Source organism: Rhinatrema bivittatum, chromosome 5, assembly GCF_901001135.1.
Source record: "Rhinatrema bivittatum chromosome 5, aRhiBiv1.1, whole genome shotgun sequence".
In the NCBI taxonomy this organism is placed as follows: domain Eukaryota; kingdom Metazoa; phylum Chordata; class Amphibia; order Gymnophiona; family Rhinatrematidae; genus Rhinatrema; species Rhinatrema bivittatum.
This window is the reverse complement of record NC_042619.1, coordinates 96,898,594-96,915,057: the sequence shown is the minus strand read 5'-3', so window position 1 is coordinate 96,915,057 and position 16,464 is coordinate 96,898,594.

The following is a 16,464-nucleotide window of genomic DNA, read 5'->3' as shown; positions in this document are numbered from 1 at the left end:
AGAGGAGTGTGTGAAGGGGAAGAGGAATGTGGAGGAGGGGTCAATCCAATAATGTAAAACTCTCCCCTATTGTGGGAGGGGTCACAAAAATAACTCCACCTCTCAGCTGTGTGTTTAGGGACAGACACATGTAATGCGCCCACACAACAAAAGGGTCTCCCAGGGATGGGGAGGAGAGGCTGGAGCAGAGAATAGAACAATAAGTGATAACATAAAACCTACCTTATGTAACTACAGCAAGTATTGCATATAAAATCAGTGCATGCGATTCCCTGCTCCTCATTGGCTCTGGTCTGGGATTATACCCCAAGTTCTGATTCCAAGAACTGCCATAGGTCCATTCAACTCAAAATTTTTCCTTCTGCAGAAATATCCATTTTATCCTTGCAATTGTAGCCAGAGAGTAATTTAACATTTGCATAGGTTTGAAGGCCTTCTGCAGGCTTCAAAGGAAAGCATTTGCATTGGCCTTCTCTGTCTTGACCAACCAAGGTCCTGCCAAGTAATTCACATGTCACCATTTGCTAGTCAGAGCAAGAACAATATCTTAAGCTTCTGGCTTACAATAAGCTTTCAGAATTTTTCCAGCTTCTTTCAATTGCTCGGCAAACCTATTTTAAAGATGTTCACATATCTCTGTCAACGTCAATAAAATTAATGGCACACACAAAACAAACTGACTATGCTGCGACTACCACATATCCAGTCATCTATATTGTTATACACAACTTGAACTGTATGTTCTCACAGATCATAAGTATAATGTATTATCATGATACACAGTGATTTAAAGATCATGATTTACAGATTCTCTAAAAGAATATTGAATTTTTAAATAAATTTTCAGCAAATGTGAAAATCTGATAAAAATTGTTTGGCATTCAGATTTCAATGTGGCCATTAGCTAATCAATGAAAAGCAATCCTGCCTCATTCCCTGGTCTCTCCCTTGAGCCCTGCCTTCCCTCAGGCCCCTTTCTCCTTCTCCCCAGTTCTTTTCTTTCTCTATCACATGCAGTGGGCGAGCGGCTGCTGATGCCGGGCCAGTGGATCCAAGGACAGGGGAGGGGAGAGCAGTCCCAGCCGGCCAATTAGCCCTTACTTAGCGCCAGAGAAGATGGGAGGAGACAGAAGGGCTGCTCTTTCTGCCAGCCAGTCTGGGAGGGTTGGGTCGCGTATCACGAGGTATGTTGGGAGCAGGGCAGGGAAGAGAGGAGCAGAGCCATATGGGGTGGGAGAAGAGGAGTACCAGACTGCCCTGGAGAAGAGGGGCTAAAAGGGGCAAGAAAGGAACCTGGAAGGAAAAGGAGGAAGGGGGAGGAGGAGGGAGGTGGGGATAGTAAAGGGGAACAAAGAAGGGGAAGCTTTGTGGGATGAATTCTGTACATGCTGCTGGTTCCGTCATGTATACTGCTTTGTGTAGCCTGAGGAGAACTGGGGAAGCAGTCAATAAGTACAGTAAATAAATAAAGAAGATCAAAGGTCAAACTGGGAAGAAGAGGAAGAGGTAAAGAGAGAAATCTGAGGTGATGGGGAAGGGAAAGGGTGAGGAACCTGGAGGGAACAGAAAGGAATCAGAAAGAAAACCAGGAAGTAGGGAGGAAGGGGTATGGAGAGGAATCCTAGGATGGAGGAGGGAAGGAGGAGGAGAGGAAGAGAGAGGAAGATAACACCAGAGCTGGATTTACATTTCATGGGTTTACATTATGCTGTGCATTCCCTCACCTGCAGTCCTTCTCCCTAGCATACCTCACCCCTTATCCTTATCCTCTTCCTCCTCTCCCTCCTACCAGTAGGAGGATAGTGGTGTTGTTTCTTACGTGTATCCACATCTGCTTGTGCCAGCTTCATTCCAAAGTCTGAATACATGGTGTGGGTGGGTCCCACAAACTGTGGGGCTCCAAGTCATTCCGTGGTACGCTGGCAAAGGAGGAAAGAGATGCAGGTAAGAAGTGCTGCTGTCCCTCTGCCAGTGGATGGGAAGGATGGGGGAAAAGGCAGGCTCATGCTGAAAGTGACCTGCATGACGCAGATGACCCTAAGTCAGCCCTAGGAATCAGGAGACAAACTAGAAGAATGGGATTAGGGAGAAAGAGAGGAGCACAGGGATGAGGGGGGGAGGAGTAAGAGGTGAAGGAAAGGGGGAGAAGAGGAGCCTGGCGTGGAATAGTTGGACTCTGGGATCCCCTGGCCCTCACCATCTGACCTCTTCTTCAAGGCCACATAAAGGGTTGGAGGATAGCCAATGTAAACCCGATCTTTAGAAATGGATCCAGGGGTGTTCTAAGAAAATATAAACTGGTGAGTCTGATTTCAGTGCTGGGGAAATTTGTGAAAACTATTCTAAAAATCAAAAACACAGAGCATATAGAAAGACATGTTTTAAAGGGAAACAGCACAGATTTACCCAAGGGAAATCTTGCCTCACCAATCTGCTACATTTTTTGAAGAGGGTTAATAAGAATGTGGATAATGGTGAGCTGATGGATGTAGTGTATTCAGAAAGCATTTGACAAAGTGTCCCATGAGAGACTCTTGAGAAAATTAAAAAGTCAGAGAATAGGAGGCAATGGCCTACTGCGGATTGCAAACTGGTTAAAAGATAAGAAACAGAAAGTAGGTCTAAATTGTAACTTTTCTCAGTGGAGAAGGATAAACAGTGGAGTACCTCAGGGATCTGCACTTGGACCGGTGCACTTTAATATACTTATAAATGATCTGGAAAGGGGAACAATGAGTGAGGTGATCAAATTTGCAGACACATAATTATTCCGAGTTGATAAATCACAAATGGATTGTGAGAAATTGCAAGAGGACCTTGTAAGACTGGAAGATGTGGCCTCCAAATAGCAGATGAAATTTAATTTGGACAAGTGCAAAGTGGTGCACATGGGGAAAAGTAACCCCCATTGTAGTTATATGATGTTAAGTTCCACATTAGGAATTACCACCTAGGAAAAGGATCTATGCAACATAATGGATAATACTTTGAAATTCTCAGCTCAGTGTGTGGTGGCTGTCAAAAAAGGAAACAGAATGTTAGGAATTATTAAGAAAAGAATGGAGAATAAAATGAAGAATGTCATAATGCCTCTATATCACTCCATAGTAAGGCCGCAGCTCAAGTACTGTGTGCAGGTCTGGTCACCACATTTCAAAAAGATATAATTGTATTGGAAAAGATACAGAGAAGGGTAACGAAAATGATAAAGGGGTTGGAATGGCTTGCCTATGAGGAAAGGCTAAAGAGGTTAGGGCTGTTCAGCTTGAAGAAAAGACTGCTGAGGTGGGATATGATAGAGGTCTATAAAATCATGAGTGGAATAGACTGGGTTAATGTAAATCGTTTATTTACTCTTTAAACTAGGGACACTCCATGAAGTTAGTAAGTAGCACATTTAAAAACATCAGAGAAAATTCCATTTCACTCAATACACAATTATACTCTGGAATTCATTGCCAGAGGATGTGGCTAAGGCAGTTAGTGTAGCTGGGTTTAACAAAGGTCTGGAGTCTGGACAATTTCTTGCAGAAGTCCATAAACTGTTATTAACTAAGTAGACTGACGGCCAAATTTTAAATCCCCCACGCACGTGCATCTTCAAAGGAACCCAGCCACGTGCATAGCCCCCACTATTGCCGAAGTGCCGGGCCCAGATAAAGGGGCAGTTTGGGGGGGCGAGACAGGGCGGGCTGGAGGCGCCGGTATAGTGCCCATTTGCCGCTGTGCCAGGGAAGCGCACGCTGGCAGGGTGCCGGTGCGCGCGTGACTTGCTACTGCTCCTGTTGAGAAGTAAAAGGTAAAACAACAAAAACAGGGTTAGCTAGGATAGGGGTAGGGGGTGGGGAGGAGAGGAGAGGAGAGGGGAAAGGGAAGAGTGGTTAGGGTAGGGGTAGGGAAGTTCCTTCCCAGGGAACTGGGGAAGGCCGGGATGTGTCGCCACGCAAATTTTGCATAATTGTACACCCCCCCCCCCTTGCACGCGGATTACAAAATTCGGCACGCATGTGTGCACACCAGGTAACTCGCACACATGGACGCGCGTGCATATGTTAGAAAATCTATCCGAGGGAATAGCCACTACTTATCACTGTGTGATTGCAGCATGGAATCAATTTACTGTTTGGGATCCTGCCAGGTACATGTGACCTGGATTGACCGCTGTTGGAAACAGGATGCTGGGCTTGATGGACCCTTGGTCTGACCCAGTATGGCATATCTCATGTTCTTATGAGAAAGTATGTTTGGGGTGACAAGATTCATTCCCTGGGCTCCATGAGAGCCCAGGGAATCCAGGACCCAGGAAGAGAGAGACAACGTGGGACCAGGAAATGCCTCCCTGGGCCCAGAATTAGAGAAAGGTGAATGCAAATAACATTAAAAAAAATCCACTTCTGTGATTTTCTGCAGGTCTCCACTTACAGTCTAATAATAGTAACAATAATAATATAGTAGTTTTATATAACACTACTATATTTAAATCATCTCAAAGTACTTTGGAGGCATGCATGTTGCCACCTTTGGGAGGAATGTTTCTAAGTCTAACACTGTTCAGGGCTTGCAGAGTGTATACTTGCTTATGGGTCCCACTGCCACCTTGCCCAGGTGAGCACAAAGATGCTGATCTAGGTCTGGTTTTGCCTTATTGCATGCATATATGGAGCTGCAGTTCTGATTTCGCTAAGAAAAATAGGATTATATCTCTGTGCTTGCAATGGGGTAAAACCGGGTTTAGCTAGGCATTTTCAGGTTGACTTGAGGGAGGTGCAGCCCTATTAAAGAGAGATTATACTGTAACGTCAGAAAAGAATTTTATCTGTTTAGCAATAAAATTGCTAGGCTGACTGACATGTTGCCTGCTTCTTTTCTTAGTACAGTGTTGCATATCGTAGGTGAATGGCAGACCATTTTACCCTGGACAATTGTCTCTAGAAAGTGTGCATGCATCTATCCCACTCCATCCCAACAGAGCAATTCATCTCAACTTTTCCCGCTGACAGCTGATCTAAAATGACAGGTGAGATCAGACTGAACAAACTCAGAACTTTTGAGGCTGAAGTGAAAAATCAAGGTCATTTCTAGAGAATTTCAGTGTGAATCAGGGCAGGGAGCGATTGAATATCATGCACGCAAATAGCAATTGAACTGAGATTAGGTACAAATAAAGAGAACCATTTTTTTTTTCCTGTTAACATGTGGAAATGTCCTATGAATCAAATGCTTCAATATAAAAACAACTTATGCACTTGCCATGCGTAAGAATAAAGCTTGGTTTGGAGCCCACAGCATGTTTTACATGTTCTGAAAAAAAATGAAAAATGGCCAGACCATCAGAAAAAACTGATTAATTCCACAAACCTTTCCATTCTGTACAAAAGCTCCTTCACTAAGGAAATAAAATAGTAGAGAGTTTAGCATACTTTAGTTTAGATACAGTATGTGTCTATCGTTTTTTCATAGGAACTAATTTTTGTTCACTTTGCAGGGCTAAAGCCACTTTGTGGCAAATGTGTTCTGGTTTTTGTTTTGAAGTGCCCTGGTCATTTTATCTGTTTTTACTTTTAATGTACTGAAACCTGAAAGTATGAAAAACATCATAGAACACCATTAATTCCTTTATTATTTATTTATTTATTTATTTATTTATTTGTTTACAGAAACTTATAGCCCGCCATATTACCAATATTATGTTCAGATAACAATTTATAAAACAACATTCAGCACACAAAACAAGCAGCATCTGTTAAATATTGCTTTCAAGATTCCTGGACAATATAAATTGAGAATTTATTATAAAGAATGTTAAGAATATTATTTTTTTTTTTTTTTTTAAAGGTGGTTCCCATGTGTTCTATGCAATTCTATAATTCAAAATCCACATGGTGAGTAGCAATACTCACTTTTTCAATAAAAAATGTTAGGTCATTATTTTTAGGAGTCGTTAAGCTGCTGTTCTGCAGTTTTCTTCCAGCCCTAATAGCAGCCGTGTTTAGAAGACTGCCACAGATCATTACCCCTGGGATCTCAAGGATTCATGCAATGGGAGTGATGTCATTTCTGGCATCCTGGCAAACATGACCCAGTGTGATCCAGCAAGTAGGATGTAATCTCTGACTTTTACAAATATGGCCCCTCTCAGAAGCACAAGTCGCTTGCAAGGAAGAAACGTAAACTTTTTCAACATGACATAAATAAAAGTTTTAATTCAACCAGGTTACTGCTAATTGTCATACAGCACAGGCTACAAAAAAGTCAATGACAATCTGAAGAAATCTTTGGACAGTCCAGGAGTGTCTATGATTAATCTTCGCATCTCTCCATTCCTTATGAATGCAATGGTCGGTTGGTGCAAACATATTATGCAGTGAACGCTGTAGATTTTTAAAAGCTTTTTGCTGGTTTGGCTTTTATTTTAAATTATTTATATGGTATCTTAATCAAAGCGCATGGATTTACAAAACCAGGAAGAATCAAGCAAGCCAAGGTCAAAACACAACACATGTTGAAAAGCAAGCAGCAAATGGAGGCAGAAAAGATCAAGTAAAAGGAAAGTCAGAGAGATACAAGGCATGGGAAGATGAAAAGTACAAAGCAAGGAGGAAAGCAGAGAAATAAACCAACAATGAATGGAAAGCTGACAGGCAAAAATATAGCTGTGTGGACTTTTGAAAGATTGCATGGCACATGGAGGGCACAGCTTCTTTTTAGAAGCAGAGAGGAAGTTCTCAGTTGCAGAGAAGGTCTGAAGGGGCTTTGGATTTTCTGATATCTAGATTACAAGATAAAGTTACATGTGAGGCAGAAGATCCTGTTACAGCACATTGTATAAATAGTACTTTCAGTATGAGAGGAAAATACAGAAGTGTTGACAGAGCTCTTAACTAGGAGTTTTCAAAGATAAAGTAGCCTGCCAGTGTAGGAATGAATGAGACAATGATCCATTTATTACATGGAAGAAAATAGTGACATAATTGTAGAAATGTAAGATATAACGAGGGTTAAGCAAACAGTAGTGCCCCAGGAACGGTTCAAGATCTATCTAGGACAATGGCACTTTTCTGCCAAGCTATCAGGCCGATACAGTAAAGTGTGCTCCGGCAGAGCGCACTGTTAGCCCGTGTTTGGCCGCGTGTTTTTGACACGCTATTTTTACCCCTTATACAGTAAGGGGTAATAGCACATCGAAAACGTGCAGCCAACCTCCCCCCCCCCCCCCCCCCCCCCCCGAAGCTAATAGCGCCTGCAACATGCAAATGCATGTTGATGGGCCTATTAGTTATTCCCGCGCAATACAGAAAATAACTCCTGCCAAAGGCTGGCGTTAATTTCAGCTGGCACCGGGAAAGTGTACAGAAAAGCAGAAAAAACTGCTTTTCTGTACATCCTCCGACTTAATATCATAGTGATATTAAGTCGGAGGCCCCAAAATTAAAAAAATAAAAATAAAAATCTGCCCGTGGGTTGGAAGATGGACGCTCAATTTAGCCGGCGTCCATTTTCCGAACCCATGGCTGTCAGCGGGTTTGAGAACCGACGCCGGTAAAATTGAGCGTCGGCTGTCAAACCCGCTGACAGCCGCCGCTTCTGTCAAAAAGGAGGCACTAGGGACGCGCTAGTGTCCCTAGCACCTCCTTTTACCGTGGGCCCTAATTTACATACCTGGGCTTTCTGAATCGCGCGCCCAGAAGAGTGGCCTGTGCACGCGTCGGGAGAGCAGACGCTCGCCGGCTCTCCCGCACGTTTTTCTGTATCGGCCTGTATATGATCTCATTAACCTAGAACCTTTAGTTGCTAACTTAGAACATTTTAGAACTTGCTTCTTTTTCACCATTTGGAAGACATGGAAGGCAGAGGCTGTAGTTGGCCCCAACTGATAACTTTTATTTTAGAAAGTTACCACCCATGTAGGGGACTATAATGTACAGTAGGTAAACAAATTACCCAGAATGTATGCATCAGATTAATAGTTAATAAAGAAACTGTTTATGGCTTGAGCATAGATATTGACCTGCAGAGTGCTGACAGTGACATGCCTAGTGTTTTGCATTTAGTAACACTCAAGCATTTTACCATTTTCTCGTATGGTTAGATATACAGACATTATTTCAACTGTTTTCCAGACACTGTCATATTTATCTAATCTTAGAACATAAGCATAACCGACTGAATTAGCTTAGCTGGTTTTATTTTTTAATCCAGTCTGCATTCCCTCAGGTCTAAAAATCAGCGTAATCCTTGGACCCATTAGGAATAATGTGATGACAGTGGTCACATGAGTCAATAATGACGAATGAGTAAATCCCCCAATGCACACGTAAGAGCTAGTAAGAATATGGAGATGTTAGAAGTCAGTCAATACATTGCTAAATGGGACAAAAGTTTTATGTGTTTTAAAAAATGCCTTATACAAAAGAACTAGTATTACAAATACAGTAAAAGGACATGAATCAAAACCACTGGATCCTCTAACCTGACTTCTTCAAAATTTTCTTTTTTAGATAACATAAAGGAAAGATATCAAAGAACTGGAGGTCATTTAGGCTGGGGCAGGTTTTTGTGCTGGAAAATTGCTATATTTTATCTTTATTCCCATTCACTTCTCTGCCATATACCTGGTCATTCCTGCTGTCAGCTTTCTTTTCTCACTCTGCTTCTTGTTGCCTAGATTTATGATATTTGTTTTGTTACACACAGGAGTTTTGAGCTTGAGCTTCCAGCTCAATTGGAGCCAGATCTACTGGGCTACAATGCCCTGAGCCTTCATTCACATCTACCCAGGATTTCCTCCCCTTCCTGCTTTATATCTCCCTGCCATCTCATCCCAGCCATTATATGTATGTATTTATTTAACAGCTGTTTTTTTATACCAATATTCGAGGGAACATCATCTCGGTTTACATAGAACTCAAAGAAATACATAAAACAGGGCAGGGGGAGGAGAGCAGAGGGAGAAGGAGAATATTCAAAGAGGAAGGGCATGAAGTAAAAGGATAATGCTTAACAGTCGAGGCGAAACAATAAACTGAATAATACAATACATTATAACCATTATTATAAATTAATAGTGGGAGGGGTAAGGAAGCGGCTAAATATTAATTGACAACTGAGGAGATAGGGAGAGAAAGGAAAAGTCCAGGGGGTAAAAGAGGGGGAGGGGAGGACAAAAGGGGTCAAAATGGGGGGGGGGGGGGGAGGGTAGTGATATAGTGATATATCACTATATATATATAGTGATATAGTTATAGTGATAGTCCTTGGCCAGGGGCCACATACCATGGCTCCCTCAAGGGCTGGTATGTGTGCATCCAAAGTTCAGCCAGTAGGAGTCACTGGTAAGGATGTGCATTCATTTTAAAACTAATGTATGTTCATAACAAATAAGGTACTTTTGTTTCATTTGTGGGGCCCATGAAATGAATGGGGACATCCCATGAATGAAACACATCCTATTAGTTTCGTTTGTCTTTGGTCCCATTCATTCTTTTGTGTATAGGCTTATAGGAATCAGTGTGGTGGTAACAGGTGCACTTTACTGTACTTACAGTTAAAATTTGTCACTGTATACCTCAGCCAGGCAGCCAACCCATCCCTGTTGGGATAGCAATCAACCCTTCCCTGTGAGCCATGTGTGACCTCACAACATTGACAAAAACTAGTGAACACTGGGCAGGGCGTTTGGTAAGGAGACCAACAAGACAGCATATCAGAGTAAAGCTTTTTTCAGTTCTAGCCTATTGCTGGACTCTGAATCCACTGACACTGGCCCTGGAGTCTGGGGACATACAGGACGGGGATTCCTGCACATTTCGTCTCATACTTTGTACTGAGAGGAGACTGTATTGTGTGCTTACATAGCACAGACTTTGTTCTAAACTATATAATTCATGTGTTCTTCATTTTTAGGAAAAATCTTCTTGCTTGCTGCTATTCATGTAGTACTGCACTGGTGTGGTGTCGCTCTTACCTGGCAGCGGTAATGTGTCAGTCAGGCAGGCAGCAGTGTCAGTGGCACTTTGCTGCTGTGCTGATTTGTTTCTCCTCTGGGAAGGTGTGTGGTGAGAGGGAGAGTGTGGGGACAGTTATAGTGGAACCATTGGGCCAGTTCTTCAGAATGGTTTATTTTCTCTGGATGGGTACTGGCCACTGCTGCACCAGTCCAATCCAGTGAGATGAATACTTTTGAGCACTTCAGCAAGCAGCCAGCCTACCATGCCCCACATACCCGCACAGGGGCCTGACTACATCTGCTCTTCCAGCCTGAACTTGTTAGATTAGGGGTGGCCAACTCTCATCTTCAAAAGACACAAATAGGTCTGAATTTCATGATATTCACCATGAATATGCATGAGACAGATTTGCATACAAAAGAGGCAGGGAAAACTTTCAAACAAGTGACTTGATGGCATAGATGCACATATATGGCTACGAGAATTTCTACACAAGTTTTTCATAACACGAGTTTTATAAAATATGTGTATCTCTACCCTGCAACATATGCACTTATGTAGGCTTAAATGTGAATACATGCAATGCATTAAAACCATGTATATCAATGACTAAATGTATGTACTTTTCCTACCTATTTTAAAAATACTCATGTTTATTTTATGTAGAAAGTAAAGTAGGACTTACTCGCGCACATCCCAATTTACACACATAAGTCGGCTAATTTTAAAACATGCGTGCATAAATGACATGAACCAGTTTGCTAATTAGTCCATCAGTTTGCCCAGTCCTTCTTCAGGTCATGAGACCTTCCTGGTTCTTCAGCATGTGCTCCCCCCAGTTTACCCAGATCTCCCATCCAGCTAGTACTACACAATAAACACACTGAATATCACTTACACCAGATAACTAACACGCGAGTAAGTTGGTAAACGTACATACGTGTCTTTCAAAATAGAAACTTATGTGCATAAATGCTGCCCTGCTCCAGAATGCACACCCCTTTTATACCCACATATATGTGAATGTGAAAGTGAAAATACGTGTACTTTTCACTTTTATGAAATACCCAATATGTGACTAGAAGCTACTTATGCATGTATGTGCTAATTTTTACATGCATACATGTTTTGAAAATTCACCCCAGAGCATGCAAATCTATCTCATGCATATTCATGGTGGGTTTCCTAAAAATCAGAATTGTTTGTGGCTCTGGAGGACCAGAGTTGGCCACCCCTGATGTAGATCATTTGCCCAGCAGTACAACAGGGCATTGGTGGAGACAAATAGCCTTACCATTCCTCTAAGATTTCTTGATCTAAAACTCTCTTGAAGGAATTACTATCTATAGTCTTCAGATTTTCTGTGCTACTTTGTGAAGGTTTTGTGCCTCACTTTTCCAAGAAAATTGCCCAAATTAAAGACATGATAGATAAAGAAGGTTTGTCACCAACTGTTCCTCCCTCTTATTTTATACCTGAGACCACCCTGAACAGATTTAAGACTATTTCTGTTCAGGCAGTCTGCAAAGCCATTGCTGTTATTAATCCAACTTGTTGCTCTTTAGAGCCCTGCCCCTCTCCATTAGTAAAATTTGGGGGTAACTTTAATAGGCAAATTCTGAACATTACCAAGGCTGCTTTTTCCCATCTACATTATTTGTGCCAGGTGTTGCGGTCCCGGTCGCTAGGCTAGCGACCGGGTCCTTACCTGGTTTCCTCCGCTCCAGGCCGCGTCGGGAACCGTCGTGTTTCGGGCCTTCTGGGCCGAGTTGCAGCGGCGTCTCCACGAGGGAGACGCCACCGAGGCCCGATCCTGACTCTGCCCCCTCTGAGGCGCGCGCGCGAAGAGGGAGTTTTTAAAGGTCCAGCACCCGGAAGTGCTGGATAGCCCCCTGGATGACGTCAGACGCCGGCAAAGTATTTAAGACGGCGTCTGCCTGCATGGAGCTGCCTTGCAACGAGGTCTCTCTGTTAGAGTGTCTAGTTGCGTTCCTGGTGTCCCTGCGTTGGTTCCTGCTGTTCCTGAATCCGCTCCTGCTGTTCCTGTGCCAGCTTCTGCTGCTCTTGATCCAACCCTTGGTTAGTTACTCTGGTTCCTGACTCCGGCTTGCTTCCGACTCTCCGTGCCTGCCACCTGCCTCGACTCCTGGGCCATCTTCTCAACTCTTCTCACTGCCGTCTCCTAAGTCCCAGTGGTCCAGATCCCTATGGGCTCCTCCTGGGGGGAACTTGGACTTCCAGAGCGAAGATTCCATCTTCTCCACTAGTCTCGCTGCCGTCACCTAAGTCCCAGCGGTCCGGATCCCTATGGGCTCCTCCTGGGGGGATCTCGGATCTCCAGGGTGAAGACTCCACCTGTGCCTCCGCTGTGGTTCCGCTTCCCAGGCTACCTTCTTCAGCAGAGCCTTCTATTCCGCCAGGCCGGCCCAAGGGTCCACCGTCCAGTTCGCAACAGTTTGCAAGGCCATAGACCCAGCGGAAATGCCCGGACTGCAAGCCATTCCCAGAATGGCTCAACGGCTGCAGCAGCAACAACACTGCCTCGATGTCTTGGCAGCCACCATCGAGCGATTGGCGAATCAGTTGGATGCCTCTCCGCTGGAGCCGCCACTGGTGCCACCTCCAGTTCCTACCGTGAACGTAACTGCGCCCACTCAGGTTCCAGCCCCATCACGATATGCGGGCGATGCCAAAGGTTACTGAGGATTCTTGAACCAATGCTACATCAGGTTCTCTCTGCTTCCAGGCCAATTCTCGTTCGACTTGGTGAAAGTAGCCTACATCCTGTCTCTGCTCAAGGGGAAGGCGTTGAATTGGGCCTCACCAATGTGGGAGCGCCAGGATCCTCTGTTGCACAACTTACAGCAGTTTGTTCTTAGTTTCAAACAAGCCTTCGACGAACCAGCACGCCTGCCCACAGCAACATCAGAGCTGCTACAGCTGAGACAGGGATCTCGGTCTCTGGCAGACTACGCTATCGAATTTCGCACACTCGCTATGGAAATGGGCTGGCGCGATGACAGCTTGCGGGGAGTCTTTCTGGAGGGCCTGTCGGGGCGCATCAAAGACGAATGCCAGAGACATTCCGGATAACCTCAATGAAGTGATTGATTTGGCCGGTCGAAAAGACCGATGTCTCCAGCAAATGGCCAAGGAGGAACATTCGTTACGTCATCCTATATCACTAGCCCCAGCCTTCTCTAGACCCTTGATGACACCCTCTGGTCAAAGGGCGTCACATGCAAATCCGTCAGCTGAAGAACCTATGCAAATAGGCCGCATGCCACTGACGGCTGAGGAGAGGCGAAGACGCCGCACGTTGGGGCTATGTTTGTACTATGGCGGTAAGGGCCACTTTCTAGCCCAGTGCAAAGAGTGCCCGGAAAATGCCCAAGCCTAGGCAGTACGGAGGAGCCACTCCTAGGCTGTGTTAATTCTTCTCCTCAATGTATAGTTCCAGTGATGTTGGAATACCCAGGAGGGACTTTCCACACTTTGGCCTTTATAGACTCTGGAGCAGGAGGGAATTTCATTGTATCAGATTTGGTGCAACAACTACAGCTACCTACAGTTCCTCGGAGCCCTCCACTACACATCACGTCTATTCGCGGGACAGTCCTTTCCGGGAGTATCCATTACCACAGTACAGACTCTCTGGACTGGAGCGCTGCATTCGGAAGAAATATCCTTCTTAATTTTGGAAAAAGCTGTGCATCCAGTGGTGTTGGGGTTGCCGTGGTTACAGCAACACTCCCCCATAATTCATTGGGATACTGTACAAATAGCACAATGGAGTTCCTTTTGCTTTTCCAATTGCCTCAAGGTACCGGGACCTTCCAGGGTATCCCTGCTAAGCACTTCCGTACTGCCTTCCACACCTTACCAGGATTTTGCAGAGGTCTTTTCGTCATCGACCCTTTGACTGCGCTATAGACTTACTGCCTGGCACCACGCCACCGCGTGGTCGAGTGTATCCGTTATCCCTGTCGGAGACACGCACTATGTCTGAGTACATCACTAAAAATCTCGCCAAAGGATTCATCCGTCCTTCTCAATCCCCAGCTGGAGCGGGGTTTTTCTTCGTGGGAAAGAAAGATGGTACACTCAGACCATGTATCGACTACAGAGGCTTGAACGCCATTACTAAACAGGATCGCTACCCACTTCCTTTAATCCCAGAGCTCCTAGACAGATTGCAAGGAGCTAAGTTCTTTACCAAGCTCGATTTGCGGGGGGCTTACAATTTAGTTCGCATCCATCCTGGAGACGAATGGAAGACTGCCTTTACACAAGAGACGGGCATTATGAATACCTAGTAATGCTGTTTGGGCTGTGTAACGCTCCGGCAGTCTTCCAAAATCTTATGAACGAAATATTAAGAGAGATGCTGCACTCATATGTCATAGTATATCTGGATGACGTCCTAATCTATTCCCGAGATCTAAAGTCTCACTGTCAACATGTCAGACAAGTGTTGCAGATCCTGAAGGACAATCAATTGTACGCCAAGCTCGAGAAATGTATGTTCGAGTGCGAGTCGCTTCCCTTTCTGGGCTACATCGTGTCTTCTACTGGGTTTCAAATGGACCCAGAGAAGGTATCTGCGATCACCAACTGGCCCTGCCCCATGGGGGTGAAAGCCTTGCAGTGGTTCCTTGGATTCGCAAACTTTTATAGACATTTTATTCCTCACTATTCTCTGAATGTAGCACCACTCACTGCTTTGACTCGCAAAGGGGCGGATGCTAAAGAATGGCCAGAGGCGGCTTGTCGAGCCTTTGAAGAGTTAAAACAGGCTTTTTTGATGGACACTTGCTTGTACCACCCGGACCCACAACGTCCTTTTATTGAAGAAGTAGATGCGTCTAGCATTGCTGTAGGAGCGATACTCAGCCAGCACTCAGATTCGGGCCAGTTGCTCCCATGTTCCTATTTCTCCAAAAGATTCTCTCCATCCGAGTGCAATTACAGCAAAGGGGACAAGGAAATCCTGGCAATCAAGCTAGCCTTTGAGGAATGGAGGCAATGGCTTGAGGGTGCAATTCATCCAGTCACCGTCTACACCGACCATAAAAACCTAGAGTTCCTGTGTCAAGCACAGCGGTTAAACCCTAGACAAGCCAGGTGGTCTCTTTTTTTCAATCGATTTGACTTTACCCTTCGCTATCGTCCAGCAGCTAAAAATGAATGTGCAGATGCTCTGTCTCAAACTTCTGAGGTAGAGGAGGAGGAGAAGCGTCTCCAATACATCCTGGATCCTGCCAAGATTAGCTTGGCAGCAGTAATTGTAAGTTCATAAGGGAGAACAGTAGTTCCCAAGCGTCTCTGGAAGAGGGTCCTCAGCTGGGCCCATGATTCCTTGTCCGGCGGCCATGCCAGTCGGGACAGGACACTGGATTTACTGAACCGCTATTACTGGTAGCCAAATATAAGATGAGATGTTCTCACCTATGTGAGTTCCTGTCCCACGTGTGCCAAACAGAAGCCGCGAATTGGTCATCCGTGGGGGTTATTGAAACCACTGCCAGTTCCTACCGAGCCTTGGACTCATATAGCTACGGACTTTGTGGTTGACTTGCCTTTCTCCAATGGCAAGACAGTTATCTGGGTCACGGTGGACTGCTTTTCTAAGATGGCTCATTTTGTGCCATTAACCAAACTACCATCTGCACCAGAACTAGCACTACTGTTTGCACAACACATCTTCCGCATCCATGGATTTCCGCAGGACATTGTCTCGGATTGAGGTCCGCAGTTTATGCCCGATACTGGAAGGCTCTATGTAAAAAGTTTGAAGTGCAACTCAGTTTCTCTACAGCAATTCATCCCCAGAGCAATGGTTAAACAGAGCGTATGAATTGCTCCCTAAAGACATTTCTTCGAGCTTTTGCTAATGACAAACAAGACAACTGGGTGGAGTTGGGCCGAGTTTTCCTATAATAACCAAATTCACTCTGTTATTGGGAAATCTCCTTTTCAAGCAGTATATGGGAAACAACTTAAGCCACCACTACCCTTGTCTGTGTCCGTACCATCACCAGCAGCCCAGTTGTCGGCTCAGCAGTTACATGGACTTTTGGGTACTTTTTGGACTTTTGGGTACTTGCCAGGTTCTTATGGCCTGGATTGGCCACTGTTGGAAACAGGATGCTGGGCTTGATGGACCCTTGGTCTGACCCAGTATGGCATTTTCTTATGTTCTTATGGACTCTGGAATTCCATTCAAAGTAAACTCACTACTGTGGCCAAAACTGCTAAAAAGCATGCCGACCGACATCGTCGACCAGCACCCGTATTTCTTCCAGGGGACCGAGTCTGGCTCAGCACAAAAAATATCCACCTCAGGCTGCCTTCTAGGAAGCTAGCGCCTAAATATTGTGGACGAATCCGAGTGGCAGAACGAATTGGGATGGTATCCACTCTGGAACTCGCTCCCACCAGACCTCCGCCAAGAACCCTGCCCTTTGGTCTTCAAGAAGAAACTGAAAACCTGGCTCTTCAGACAGGCCTTTTTGGA